This window comes from Thermobia domestica, chromosome 5 (genome assembly GCF_964235325.1).
Source record: "Thermobia domestica chromosome 5, izTheDome1.hap1.1, whole genome shotgun sequence".
Lineage (NCBI taxonomy): Eukaryota > Metazoa > Arthropoda > Insecta > Zygentoma > Lepismatidae > Thermobia > Thermobia domestica.
This window is the reverse complement of record NC_137458.1, coordinates 43,877,829-43,892,410: the sequence shown is the minus strand read 5'-3', so window position 1 is coordinate 43,892,410 and position 14,582 is coordinate 43,877,829. Positions and strand designations below refer to the sequence as shown.

Genomic DNA, 14,582 nt, shown 5'->3' with positions numbered 1-14,582 from the left:
AACTACAATGAATTATGTCAAATTATCAACTGAACGATAAAAAGATGGCTCTGGTATATACAGCAAGCATATTTATCATTATGGGAGATTATTTGTTTTTCATCCATTACCTAAATCTTTACACATATCCATGAAAACAGATGGTCCTTTCCCCCTTAAGTTCAATTTCTTGATGTGCTTTCTTACATTGTATAGCATGCGAACATACAAATAGTAACTTCGGTAGTATGAAGTAAGTAAATAAATAAAGTATATATAGGGCTACTATGAGAACATGAAAATTAGCTACTTAACGCCTTAATTTTCTTCAAGTGAATTGAACAGCGTTTATATCATTTGATAAACTATTTGCTTTTTAGACCAAGGGCCAAGGGGGTGATAACTCCCCCCCTAGGGAACTTTTGCCTCTATGTTAGAAATGTTCCTTAGGGTCCTTAGAATCAAAAAATAGTTGTTGGTCAACATATAAGTGCAACACCTGAGTCCTGGGGCCCTCAACCCTTTAGCACCCGTGTATATTTAAAGACATAGATGGGATCTCTTTAAATGACCATAGATCAGATCGTTAGTGCAACACTGGAACAAGTTATACCTCAATCAATTTGTAAAATTATAGGCTTTCAGTTTACGTAATGAACGGGACATTCCTGTGTACAAAGAAAAACTAATTGAGGGATATTTAAGAAAATTTCCCTTAAAAACGTCCCTTCTCGCGATTCTTTTAGTTATTACGTAGCAACAGTGCAAACTAGGTGAATAATAAAATGTATTTGGGTGTTCTGTTTCATATTCTACTTAAACTGAAAATTTCGTCTTGATCCATCAAATAGCAGCAGAGGAAATATGTATTTTATATTCTTCACAGGATTCATAATAATTGATTTTCATGGAAGTACGAGTATGACTTTATGTCAATGTTCCGTTTTATTTTGCTGTAGAAAACAAGTGATACAAGTTATTCTAGTTGATTTTCTCATTCGTTATATTATGAGAGATTACCAGTGCTGACAAGTAAAACTTACGTTTGGGTGAATCGAGTTGCTAACTGAGACACATATGAGAAAGTAGTACTAAATGTGGTCAGTATTTCAGTGAAGTTATAGGTGCGAAGCTCCAGGGGTTTAGGAGATACAGCTACCAGAACATCACATGGAAGTACAGAATAGTCTTCATACAGTTGGAGGTAAAAGCCCTGTAAGACCTCTTGTAACGACAAAAGGTGAATAACAAATATATGGGTACATATTAGGACTAAGGGGAAGTCATATAGTAAGGCTATACCTGACGGCGGCCATCTTGAAATCCGCCATTTTGAATTAAGGTTAAGTTTTTAAAACACTAATATGGTCATGTGATACAAGATTTAAGGCGCAAATTTAATCAGAAAAACAATGGTGACGTTAATTTTGATTTACGCGCAATTGGTAAAAAGTTGCATTGAATTTAAATATTGTTGCAGCATATGTATTAGTCCTTTACCCCACATTGTAAATTTTGTGTTAATGATAATAATTAAATAAAAAGCAGGTGGATACATATTAGGTCTATGGTAAGAGTTGCCTTGATGGCGGCCATGTTCAAATCCGCCATTTTGAATCAGACAAAAGTTTTAAACAAAACGCATAACATTGACACATTATTAATAGCAAATTTTACCATAAATCCAATGGTATAACCATTTTTGCTTTATCGTTAACCAGCATTTGTTATCGCATAAACAAGTTGCTAATTTAAGGAAAAATGACCAAAGTGGAATTGAGTCATAATTGAACTTGGGTCTTTCTTCCAGAAAAGTCCTCAATTAGTACAATTAATTTTGTGCTGGTTAATGATAAAGCAAAAATGATTATACCGTTGGATTTATGGTAAAATTTGCTATTAATAAGGTGTCAATGTTATGCGTTTTGTTTAAAACTTTTGTCTGATTCAAAATGGCGGATTTGAACATGGCCGCCATCAAGGCAACTCTTACCATAAACCTAATATGTATCCACCTGCTTTTTATTTAATTATTATCATTAACACAAAATTTACAAGGTGGGGTAAAGGACTAATACATATGCTGCAACAATATTTAATTTCCCTGTAACTTTTTACCAATTGCGCGTAAATCAAAATTAACATCACCATTGTTCTTCTGATTAAATTTGCGCCTTAAATTATGTATCACATGACCCTATTCCTATTTTAAAAACTTAACCTTAATTCAAAATGGCGGATTTCAAGATGGCCGCCGTCAGGTATAGCCTTACTATATGACTTCCCCCTAGTCCTAATATGTACCCATATATTTGTTATTCACCTTTTGTCGTTACAAGAGGTCTTACAGGGCTTTTACCTCCAACTGTATGAAGACTATTCTGTACTTCCATGTGATGTTCTGGTAGCTGTATCTCCTAAACCCCTGGAGCTTCGCACCTACAACTTCACTGAAATACTGACCACATTTAGTACTACTTTCTCATATGTGTCTCAGTCAGCAACTCGATTCACCCAAACGTAAGGTTTACTTGTGAGAAATCACCCAGGAAGGTTTTATGGTTTGTTGGTCCATGGTATAATAGAAAATATTTCAAAGCAATAATTTTACTGTTGTGCGGTTCCTTTGAAAATATTTGTTGTTTTGATATTTCACAATCAATACATCTTCAAATATGTCTGTTGGTATGTGAAGTTATCAAACAATTCTCGAAGTAATTGCGTAGGACGTGTATTCTTAATACATGTGCACACAGATAATCGCACTAGCCGTAATATTAAACAATTTGTTATATTGTTTATGTTCGTGTCTGCCTGTAAGTTGATAATAGTAGCACATTCGCCCTGAAATCTACGTGTTCAAAGTTATTCTGGAGAAGAATGACAAACAAAAAGAAGCCAGTCAGACAGACGACAATTGCAACAAGAAAAGGGATTACTATTGTGAAAGATCGAAAACTCTGTGTAATACACTACGCATAAAACGAAACTGACTCGAGGACGACAAATTTCATTAAAAAAAAAAAAAAAAAACTTCCATAAGAACTTTCAGGCCAAAGTACTGCGGCAAGAGACTGACACTGCAAGACTGGACCTCTTAATAATTAAGGACTGTTCTTGAATAATGGACTAAGAAAAAGACGCATAAAAAGTTTCATGTGGAGTGGAGAAGGCACCCGGACATTATGCAAAAACGATAAAAATAAACAGGAGGATTTCGAAACACGTATAGACAAGAATGGAAAGAAGGAGCTGGAACAAAGAGAAACGAAGAGAAACTGGTTGGAGGAGGAGGAAACTGGTTGGTAATTAGAAGGAGGAAGAGAAACTGGTTGGAGGAGGAGGAAACTGGTTGGTAATTAGAAGGAGGAAGAGAAACTGGTTGGAGGAGGAGGAAACTGGTTGGTAATTAGAAGGAGGAAGAGAAACTGTTTGGAAAATTGGCTGAGAAGGATATGTATCATGAAGGACGTGCTATAAGGTATGGTACCAGGGAAAAGAGGGAGAAGGCGAAAGAGACTGCAATTGATGGACGGAAAGGGAAACTTCCTACGTGACAGTGTTCTCACACTTGGTACAATTGTACAAAATTCAGCCCTTTTTGTCATTCATCAGCCCACGCTGGCATTTTCTGCCCTTTTGTGAAAAATTTGGTACAATTTTATTCAATTCAGCACCATTTTACAAATACTTGTCACATTTTCAAAAGTGTCAGTAAGACTTTTCCTACATCTCACGTTACTCATACTCACGTGTATTGGACTCTTAAAAAATGCTGTTGAATATTCATTCTGTGACGCTGCACCGCATAACGCTATGCATTTTGTGTGGAAAATTCGTAATTCGAACTATACCGGGAAACAAATGACGCTAAATAAGAGCATCCGTGCCGAGTACGAAGGAGACTAGAAAGAAGCAGTGTGGTGGAATTTTTAGCTTGAAATCTTAAAAAAAAAAAAAAAAGGAGAAGAAGAAGCATACATACGTTGAATCAAGTGTTGAATATTCTGAAGAAGACCAACGTGTGCTCAAATATGATAACAGTTTTCCCTTTTAATTTGCGGCCGCTGTTATATTTCCTACGTGCGAGAAAAGTTTCATCTGCTTCTACGGTTGTTCGGAGTCCTCCTATTTGAATGTTTTTATAAAGAGCACTTTCTTGATTTGGACTCTTGGAAGAGGGGGAAGTGTTCTTTACCTCGTTTTAGGTTCGTGTTATAGAGTCATGTATTACACTGGTATAAAATAATGAATTCAGCCCTTTTTGTTTCAATTTGGTACTATTTTTCAGCCCACTCCAGAGCCAGGACTGTGGCAACACTGCTACGTGAATATGAAGACGTTAGCTGAAGACTGGTGCATGTAAACTTTTCAATTGCGGCAAGTTAACTGCTAATAATGGCAGAATACCCATAATAATAATGATGATGATTTACTTTTAAACCAGGGATGGAAATAAGCAACAAAATTTTACTCGCCCAAGAAAAAAGCTACTAGCTCACATGCCACAATAGAAATCATTTACTTACCTTTGGTGTGATATTAAATACTCGCCCGCACCGTACAATTTCCAAAAGAACTGAAAATAATTTAAGGTGATGCTCCCCTTAATCTGAATAAAATATTAAACTAGGCCCTACTTTAGTAAAACAACGACTGTGATCCTACAAAGTCATGAGGCAAATTTTATATTTTTCTAGGAAGGCCAGATTCATATTTTTTTCTAGGACATTAAATATTAATTTTTGCCCCTCAAGCAAAGTTCCAAGTTACGGTGCTTGTGTTTACATATGTATTCAAGTTTTAGTAGTTGTTCTAAAGGAATACTTACATGGAATGCACAAAATTTGAAAATATTGTCTTACTTCTTCCTTTCATACTGAGTGTTCCTCTTGTGCCCAATTATAGTCCAGCAATGCTGTGCTAACATTGTGCACACCAATTTCCCTTCATACCGTTTCTTCGTACTATCTACATCTTCATGAAATCTTTCTCCATGATTGTTCGATATATCAATACGGTTTTCTGGAAAGAAGTCCAAATTTGAATCACTGAAATGTAACTTCAAGGACATGTTGGATCATAAATTTTTGTACACACAAATTCACAAATTCCTTTTGCTTGGAGCATCTCCTACTTCTAAAGAAGTTTTGTGTTACTCTATTACAACATAGCTATGCTTTGTAGGAATTAACGTTTTCACACTGTAACTTTAACGATAATATCCCACACTTTGTGAACAATAATGGCAACCTCTAAAAAAAAAAAAAAAAAAAAAACAGAAATGTAAAGGTAATATTTCCAACTCTTACCACAAATTTACTATATGTGTATGTTGCAAATAATTATAACTCATATTATCTATACACTCAAATTACGTACAATTGCTGTAGTTACTGGTATTATCGAAAATTCCCTAAAAAACTCCACCAAGAAGTTAAGAAGAAAATTTCCTCTGTCGCACCCACAAGGTGAAATTATATTAGTAGACTTACCATGACTGATTTCGCAAACAAGTCCCGTTTGTTAAGTCTGAAGATATAAATAGAAACCAGACACGAGTGTGATAGTGAAACATATAGAGCGAGAGGAGTCTCATCACTATCAAAAGCTTTAAAGAAGAAATTTGCAATTTAGAAAAGAAAACAGTAAACTATGTTGAAAACTAAAGGTAACTTTTTTCTCCCACTCGGGACAGCGAAGTCAGCTAATGGGCGGTGGTAACATATGATATCAGGGCCGGACTGACTAGTAGTTGGCCCCGGCGGCTAACATATTGTGTTGGCCCTGAATTCTCAATCCCCTCCCCCAACTACCACTGCCTCCACTGCCAACTGTTTTGCCACAATAAAAATACACTATTATCTTAGATAATGTGCACTATTCTTTAGTAGCCACGCTCCACATTATACCATAAAGATGTAATATAGAATCTGGTATATGTAACAATATTCATAAGAATGACACAGACAGTAATCATTAGCACTTTTTTTTTATCTCGCCTTGGGATGACTGAAATTTGTAATTTGTTGATAAAGAACTACGGACAAATTAATTTAGTCAGTATTGGCGGTTTCAGTATTCGTGAACAAGGGGCACGATAAACTGCAAACCAACGCCATGTGCACGTAGCTCGAAATATTTTTCGGGGGATATACCCCCGGAACAAGCACAATCTTCTCGTAAGGACATGCATATCAGTAAGCACCTCTGGTCCACAAACTATGTCAAGACCCAGATTGGGTGTATTTAAGCAAATCGTGTGCTCATATAGGCCTACAGGACAGGGTGGTCGTAATGGAATTACCTACTATGGTTGGGATATGATAAAAAAAAATCAGAAAATAAATTATCAATAATAAATCTTAATATTGCTACCAGAAAGTGGTGTAATGAATTTTCATTTTGATTTATATTTATTCCAAATTTATGTGTATATCAGTTCTTACTGTAATAGCAATTGTAGTATATAAATACACAAAGACAACCGTGATTCAACACCAGTCACAGTTTTATTTAAAAGAAACACTTACGTACAAGCAATTTACTAATTTTCAACTTATCAATGCTATAGATTCAAGAAGTCTGAATTTATAATCCACTCGTTACAACAGCACTAACCTCCGTTCAAAAGAACATACCTGACAGTATGACTTCGAATAACTGACCGCGGAGAAAAGAACACTTTTAGATATTATTGACAAGAGGAAGAGAAACTAGTTGGGACATTGTCTAAGAAGAAGTTGTATCATGACGGACGTGCTAGAGAGTATGGTAGCAGGAAAGAGAGGGAGGGGTCGAAAGGGCTACAATTACTGGAAGATATAAAAGCAGAAAGATCATATGTGAAAATGAAGAGGTTAGCGGAGAACCGTGGAGCATGGAAGCTTCTTAGCTGCGGCAAGTGACTTGCCAATAAGGGCAGAATACTTATGATGATGATGCTCGACGTCATGGCTGATAAAATTGGCAACTACTGAAACATGAAAGCAAACACTCATGAGTGACTCAATGCCAAAACCACGGGATTTTGTTACAGAGCCGACGGCGCGAAGCCGTGATACCATGAATCACGAAAGTGATCTCCGATCTCTTTCTGTTGGGTTTCAAATTGTTATTTTTCCCTGAACCAAGAAACTAAACTCAAAGAATTAAAACGGTTAGACGATAAAGGTGGTATGTAACAAATTTTACACTTCGGGAAAATTGACTTTCACAACTTTGTCCGTTAACATACCCCCTTCATCGTTTCTAAATATCTGCACTCAGACGAGGACTCAGTAAATGATGATAACATGTGCATGGACCGTCAGAATGCAACGTTTCAAAAAATGTGACATAACACCTTTATCCTCTAAGTGCTTCAATTCTATTGTCATACCATTATACCTTCGGTTCTCCTTTATATTCCACAATAGAAAGCCTGCACTGACATGATTCTGAAGGTGGCATGACCCATTCTTACTTTAAGGGAACGTGAATCGAACAAAATTTTAATAAAACGCTGAAAATGCTTGATGTATGCAGATTGCTGATTGTTCAAAAGAATATTTGTTGTCGCACACGTTTTCCGCATTTTTCTCTTCCTCCTAACTTCCTCTCTTCATTAAAAATTTCATTTGTCCCCCTTTTTATTTGGCCCCTGTCTGAACGGCGATCGCCACCTAGCCACCTGGGCCAGTCCGGGCCTGTATGATATCGGCAAATTCAGAAGATTATGTGGTTATTACCACGCTCCGATTGCCTTTATACCATACTTCTCCAAGTACCTTTTTGACAGAACCTGGATGAAACCTTGAGCCGTATTTAGAAACAAGGTAGAACGAGAGAGTAAATCTTGACCCCACAGGGCTGTCCTGTTGCTAAGTATACGCCCTATCGACTATACTATCACTGTTGTACTAGGGAAAGTAGATTTAGTTTAATATGATGTAAGTAGATCAGTAACTACCAACAACTACGGTGATCAACAGGTATTCTTGACTTAAAAGAAAAACTGAAGCTTTAACATATCTACTAAATGAAGCAAGTTAATTTTTTTAATGGGATTGAGAAAGGGCATGATGACGGTAATATGAAGTCGTATCTTAACTGCTTATATCCGGCGAACAAGCACCACTCGCCGCTGGTTTGCGCTAATTTGTTACTGTACATCGTCTGTAGGTGAAGATCAAATCACGTTTAGCATATCCATAATCCTAATCGTCAATGTTCAAGAATGTTCTATCCTCATGCATGTCAAGCTACATGTCAACTGAAACTCACCACGTTCCAAAACTGGAAAACAAATAAGTCAATCCTTTGCACAGATTTACGCAGCAAAAAATTTTCTTCTGTGGAACTATGATTGCAAAATTAGAGTAATTTTAAAATTGTGGTTCTAGCTTAGTCAAGTCAGAACTACCAGTTGTGGAAAAACTCAACATGTGTAAATAAACAAATGGTCTAACCCAACGGTCTAAACAGATCTTCGTTTTAGCTATTTTTTTTAGCAAAAACTTTTGTTGTGCAATTATGCTTACAAAATTATATTAAATTTAAACTCATGGTTCCAGCTTGAAGCTAGAACCACTAGTACTGGAAAAATCAATACTTATATTACATCCATGGGTACTACTCAATATAAATACATATATTGAGACAGATTGTAATTAATGCATAATACATAAAACCTTTAAATTGCACTAAAAGTTACATTACTTGTATTAACCTTGGAAGGAAACATAATCGTCTTTAAAAAGTATTTAAATAGCATATAGCGTAAATATGTCATAAATTTTTATCAATTTTTTTTTTTTTTTTTTTTTGATATCTCGAGGAGCAGATATCTGCTAGAACATAATTGACCCATGTTTGGAGGAGATTTATCTGCCAGATAGGTTTATCTAATATTTATCTTTAAAGTGTTTAGAACAAAGTATGAAAATAAATTGAAGAACGGGAAAGTCCCAAACAATCTAACCAGTTAACGACCTGAAAGCGGAAGTTAAAACAATTGAAGACCACAGGGGAAAAAGCGGGTAGATTAAGAAATAGCCGAAAATGAGTTAACAGCAGAATTATGTAGCCTGAAAGGTGTAGTTTGCATCGACTAAACTCGTAGTAGGCAGAAGGTTAGTAACTAAGAAACTTAATGCTAAAGATTTCGCCTACAAGGGAAGAAGGCGATAAGTTAATGAAAACAGGGCAATTGTGTAAAGTTATAAAACAAACTGACTTGCCTCATTTTCTCCCCATAGTTTTCAATTAGTATCGCTTTGTTCTTTTTTTACCTTCGAACGATGAAAAGAGAGAAATAAGTATGGTGATCCTGAAAAAAATGAACGATTTTTCTTCAACAGATTTACACATTTCATGGCTCCTGCTTGTTCAATGAAAGGTACGGCTCACCGCACTAAAATTTTCAAGCTCCAATTTCTTAAACTAAATAATGTTATCACGAAACTTCACGAATCATCACATCGATGTCACACATATTCCTGTTGGTTATGAAGGTTCCTGGTCTGAAATTTCTGTCATCGTTTGTCACAATCAACCTATCACTTGCCAGTGTGTTGCACCACAGATACACTTTCTGCGACATACTCTCTCGATAGACGTTCACCAATTCTCGATTAATGTCAGATTATTTCTGTCCCTTGGCCCATAAGAAACGAATAACATCACGCACCTCCTCCTTGGAGTAGTGTTTAAGTCGATACGCTATCTTTAAATTGCTCTAAGTACCAGATCTGTTGACGTAAAAGGTTGTAATTACCGTCAAACTTCCCTCACTTTCGTATTTGCAACATACAACAAAATCAATTAGCTACAGAAAAATATCTGTGTTTTGAAGACAAATTTACCTAATTTTTTAAAATCGACATTTGTATATAGTATCAAGAAAATTATTGCAATCATTGTGAACATGTTAGAGCCAAGTTTCAGTAACTGCTATTACATCATAGTTACGTACAATCAGCAACAGAAGAGAAAAATTCATCACACTTACTTTGAAGTCGACGCACATTTTGATACTATATTCCTAGTGTGAGAGTCAGCATTATCAGTAAGTTCCTCATGATTGTGTAAGTTGCCAAACATCGGTCCTATAAGAATACCCCTGGACCACACTCCAAATGTTCATTGTCGTAAACTCAGTTTCATTCACCTGATAATGAAACGATGAGTAAGTTATATTTGGTTTTCAATCTGGTATACATAACACAACGTTTTGTTGTTTAAGAATATTTTCAGCTACGTCAGTCGTAACTGACGGACTAAATTTAGTTAGAAATAATACATTTCTCCTTGATTTTGATACTAACTCAGAATAGTGCGACAACCAACTGCAAGTTTTCTTTGTTCTTTCTTTGAGCTTGAACTTCGCGATCTGTGAACTGCACGTTTAGAAATTTGTTTTTTAATTCTTGAATTCACCTGAGACCAAGACCCAGTATTTTGATTCAAAAATGGAATATCGATAAGTTTGTTAATATAATTTAAACTAGGATACCGTTCCTCATCATTAATATCAGCACAGTTTCAACATAAGCTTTAGAAACAGAATTTAAGATTATATTGCCTCGATTTGATATATTTTTCTCAACTATCAATTATCTCAATATGGTATTCTCGATTTTCAAAATGGTAATTTCTGCCCGAACATTTTGAAGTTCCTGTAACAAAGCATGACTAAAGCTATGTAACGAGTCCTCTTAGTTTTGAAAGGAACACCGAATTAATAGACAATTGGTCATCTCATGGCCAATCATGACTAACATTCTCTGTTCATTATTCTGGCTATCAGATGGATAACCAAAAATTGAATTACTAACAGCTCCCAAAGAATAAGTCAGTTATATTTGATTTGTTTTGTTTATGCAGATATTATCAGATTTATAATCACAATTTTGAGAAACGTTTACAGTTTTAATTAACTGCTCTAGACATAAAATATATTTACTTAAGCATATGATATATTCCATAGTTTTTGTCTCCCATAAATTGGCTGTTTATATTTGACATAATTATCGTATCCAGGTGCCATTTATTTCAACAGGATTAAGTATTACGTTAAATTAAGTATTAAATATAATAATAAGAAGAAGAATAAGAATAAGATTGAATAAGAACAATAATGGATATTTCAAAAATATTAACACATTATACATATACACCCTATTGGATGCTTCCTGTAATGAAATTCTATTTACTGATGCTTGGTGTGGCGTTTTAGTACCGTAATTCCCTTTATCAACCTTTTAGTAGTTTTTCTTTCGTCAAAATTTCTTTTGTACCAGATATCATTAAATTATTTTCTTTAATGCGCAAGATAAGTATGTGGAATTCTTAGTGATTGTAAAATGGGGAAAGATTAGATTAGATTAAGACTTTACTGTTTAAAACTATTTAAATAATAATATCTTAGAAACTTATTAAAATGCTTTAAAAAGAAATAAAATGAGAAGTACGATCACTACACTAAACTTAATCACTCTCATTTGTTAGATTAAATCATGCCAGAACACTTATTCATAAGATATGAACAAAATTATAATATTCGTTTTCGAAAAACCTTGAAGAAATCTTATACCTAAGATTTAAATAATCCTCGTAGGTTTTTACTTACTAATAAAACTCCAACTGACCAAAGCAGTATATATATATATATATATATATATATATATATATATATATATATATATATATATCAGTGGCGGTTTCTCTTAATGTTTGCATGTTTGTACAAACCTCCTTCCAATATTTTCATTTTTTATTTGTGCTAAATCACTTTTCATTTTATTGTCAACATCATCTTTTCTTAACCAAGTGCGTTTGAAACGGGGCTGGCTAGTTGCTTTCTGCTTGATAGTTTGCCAAACTCCCCAGCTTTAACAGCTTCTTGGCCATTGCGGGGGTTGCGCAGTAAGAGGGGGGTTATCACGCCATGCACTGCCTCATAAGGATCCATATGCTTGCACATCTTTTGCAAACAGATCTACCAAACAAAAACAGCCTTTCCAAAACATAACACTTTGGAACTGGAATTTCACCACCGTCCCTCCCCCTGCAGTATTGGTTGACACGGTTTTCGCCTGAAGGGGAATAGTCTGTTCCTTTGTGACAATGTTGCGTACCGTAACCAAGTCGCTAGAGAGAGAGAGAAAAACTTGCGCCTTGCCTAAAAGCGAGATTGCCAAGTGGTCATAACTATTGGTTCTGTCAACCAAGTAACGTCAAGGCAACTATGAAGACAGTAAAGGCGACCCCGTGAAGAGTGAAGACAAATTGAGGGTGTCGATATTTAATATACTCGTATCTGAATAAGTAGAAATTTGGCAGCATAGATACAATGTTTTCCTTTTCATGTGTGCATGGGTGAATGAGAAAATTGGAGGGCAGTTTTTAGAAAGGGGCATTAATTGGAGAAGGGGGTTAGATTTTAAAGCGGGTAGCGGATTTTGTTGTGTTGTATGTATGTGTGTGTGTGTGTGTGTGCCGGTCTTTGTTGTTCATTGGAATACTGTTGCTGTAATTGCTTGATTACGTGTCTGTCCCTGATATACGTGAACTAGCAATGTAGTAGCAATGAATTCTGTAAGATCTCTGTTGAATTAGCCGTTTTCGAAAAGAACTTCAGAAGCAAACCTACTTGTGAAAGACATCGGAAGACCGATTCTGACTCTCAATATAACGCAAAAAATTAGAAGTCAGAAACGAACATTTACAAGGAAGTTTAATCTCAACTTGTACGAACAGCATAAGTGGTTATGTGAATGTGAAATTTATTTTTTATTTTATTTTATTTATTTAAAGAAGAAGAAAATTAATATATTGGATGTATCCAATATATTAAGAATATACATAAAAAATACATAAACATATTAAATTATAAAATAACAATATACAAAATATTAATGAAAATAAAATGTAAGAATAAGAAAAATAACTGCTACAGAAATTAAATAAATTTTCTACTTATAAGTGCTATTACTTCTTTAAAGGAAATCGGACTTCCTAGATTCCCTTCATTAGTAGAGTTTAACGTACCCGGCACTCAGAGATGACAGGACTTCGGACTTCCAGAAGTCATGTCTATCTCCCAGTGTTGGGTAACTTAATTCAATGCATGCACTTATTTCTATATTGCGAATTTTTTGTATTTTTTATGCAAAGAATAAAAAAGATAGAAAATGGCTCACATAAGCAAATGCTTGTGTGTGAGCCTGATTCTCGTGTTTTATTTTTCTTATCGTAACAAATAAGGTTTATACTTACTTTTAGCTAACAATAGTTTTTTTAAACACTTTTTAATTCTTTTAACCACTGTAAAATTAACCTTTTATATGTTTTGAAATTACTTTCATCTTTGATTCGGAGTGGGAGTTCATTATAGATCTTTGGAGCTCTGTAATATGTTTGATATTGAATTATAGATTTACTCGTTGCTCTAATTTCTAAATTTTTGTTTGTCACATTTCTGGTTATATACGTATGTTTTATTACTTCCAATTTGTTTCTGTTCTTTTTAACATATATTAATACCTTCTGCAAATATAATTTTGAAAGTGGTAGTACTGAGAATTGGTCATAGAGTCTATCTAGTCTACTTTCAAGTCCCTTTTTTAAACATATTCTTACAATATTATTTTGCTGAACAATCAGAGGTTTTAGATGAGTAGGGTAAGCAGCACCCCAAATTAATATACCATTTGTAATTATACTATTTACCAGAGCATAATATACAGTTCGTAATATTTTTATGCTTACAATGTTTCGTAATTGAACAAATTTATATAATAATTTTCTTAGTATTGTGGAGATATGTGTAATGTGAGAAGACCATTTTAGATGCTTATCAATAAATATACCTAAGTACTTTACTTTATTTTCACTAATAAGAGGACTACAGTTACATTTTTCAGTATTTTGACAATAATGCAATTTTAGTGACATGTTCTCTGGCTGTCCTGTTATAGTTGGTGAAAACGTTATATACCTGGTTTTTTCAGCATTTAATACTAACTGATGATTATCAAGCCATTGTTTTACTTTCTTCATTTCTGCTTCAGTTTTTTTTTGAATACATCTGTCCATGTTTTACCAGCAAATATAAGTGAGGTGTCATCAGCAAATAATTGTATATGTTGTCCATTTTTAAATTACACAAATCATTTATATAAATTTAAAATAATATTGGGCCTAATACAGTTCCTTGAGGGACTCCTTGTTTTACATATAAATAATTGCTTTGAAAATTACCTATTTGGACGGCCTGTTTTCTGTCTTTCAAGTAACTGTTAAACCAAGATAGCGATATACCCCTTATTCCACATCTTTCTAGTTTATTTAAGAGAATTTTGTGTGATATTGTGTCGAATGCTTTAGCTAGGTCTAGGAAAACTGCAATTACTTTTTCAGCTTTATCAACATTTTTACAAACAATCTCTGTTAAATTGTATACCGCATCTGTTGTACTTTTACCTTTTTGAAATCCATATTGATTTGAAAAAAAGAATTTATTTTGTTCAAGAAAATTAACTAATCTTCCCTTCATACATTTTTCTAACAGTTTAGCACAGTTACTGAGGATTGATATAGGCCTATAGTTATTAGGGTCA

At 34.5% G+C, this 14,582-nt stretch overlaps 1 protein-coding gene across 1 annotated transcript in view; it reads right to left on the bottom strand.

Annotated features, from left to right (window-relative positions):
* Window positions 1-10,113, bottom strand: part of LOC145684646 (protein DVR-1-like) — a 317,851-nt gene extending 307,738 nt beyond the window's left edge. The window contains exon 1 of the mRNA XM_081757041.1: window positions 9,971-10,113. The gene's annotated coding sequence lies outside the window, so the exon portion shown is untranslated. The remainder of the gene's footprint in view (window positions 1-9,970) is intronic.
* Between the last annotated feature and the right edge of the window lie 4,469 nt (window positions 10,114-14,582).